Source organism: Pteropus vampyrus, unplaced genomic scaffold, assembly GCF_000151845.1.
Source record: "Pteropus vampyrus isolate Shadow unplaced genomic scaffold, Pvam_2.0 Scaffold229, whole genome shotgun sequence".
Lineage (NCBI taxonomy): Eukaryota > Metazoa > Chordata > Mammalia > Chiroptera > Pteropodidae > Pteropus > Pteropus vampyrus.
This window is the reverse complement of record NW_011889010.1, coordinates 1,440,950-1,442,131: the sequence shown is the minus strand read 5'-3', so window position 1 is coordinate 1,442,131 and position 1,182 is coordinate 1,440,950. Positions and strand designations below refer to the sequence as shown.

Sequence of the window (1,182 nt, the reverse complement as noted above, 5' to 3'; positions counted from 1 at the left end):
GTTGTTGTTGTTGTTGTTCAGATTGGGTAATTTCTGTTGATCTTGTCGTGTTCATTCACCCTTTCTTCTGCAGTTTCATCCTGCTCTTAATCCCACTCAGTAATGTATTTAAAGTTCAGATTTTGTATTTTTTAGTTCTAGAATTCTGATATGATTCTTTCAGTAGCTTCCAATTCTCTGTTGACAATTTTCTTATAGTTGCTTTAAACTGTTGAACATATTTATGATAGCAATCAAATAGTTATTATAAATAACCTGTTATAAGAGCTGATTTTAGTATTTTATTGTCAACATCATAGTCATCACTGTTTTTGTTTCTGTTGACTACTTTTTCTTTTGGTTTTGGACCACATTTCCTTCCTTCTTCACATGGCCAAAATTTTTTGTTTTATTTTGTTTTATGCTAGATATTATAGATCTTACACTGAAAGGAGCCTCGAGCATGGTGTTTTGCTTTAAATAATATTGAGTTCAGTTTTCACAGGCAAATAATAGAACCCTCTCGATTCCATCAGGCTTTTTGTTTTTTTAATTCTTAGTTAGGAAATATTTATTTTGGTTTCAGAGTAGGGTGTGGCCTTTACTCTGTAGCTTGGTCCTTATTCCCAAAGCATGATCCTTCTGAGGTTTCAACTGATTGAAGTATCCAGCAGGGTTAGTCCACTCTGGATAACTGAACAATCATGTCCTCTAGCACTGCACAGTTTCTGGGATCCCTGTTCTACGCTTTGCCTCACATGAAACCTCACCCTATTCTTGCATCAATACTTCAGCCCCAAACTCAATCTTTCCCTCTCTTCTCAATGAGATCTCCACTCTGTGTGGGATTACTTCCCTGCTCCAAGTCAAAACATGGAAGGAATGTGAGGCTCACCTAATATTTTTTCCTTTTTACAAAGATCAAATTTTTGCATTGTCTATTGCCTGGTGACAATAGACAGTCATTTACTATATTTTGTTCAGTTTGCTCGTTGCTTTACAGTAGGAGGATAAGTTGAAAACCAGTTATTCTGTCATGGTGGAAAAAGAAGTCTTATATCATAGGCATCTTAATGACTAATATTCTACAATGTTCCAATATGGTACATGAATTAAAATTTTGTATTAACTAATATATGTTATTTAAGCATTTTTATCTATTATAAAGTTATAAGTATATTTCTCAAAAACTTTAGTAATGTT

The 1,182-nt window shown here is 33.7% G+C and overlaps 1 protein-coding gene across 4 annotated transcripts in view; it reads right to left on the bottom strand.

Annotated features, from left to right (window-relative positions):
• Window positions 1-1,182, bottom strand: part of INPP4B (inositol polyphosphate-4-phosphatase type II B) — a 610,870-nt gene that overhangs the window by 348,783 nt on the left and 260,905 nt on the right. The window lies entirely within an intron of this gene.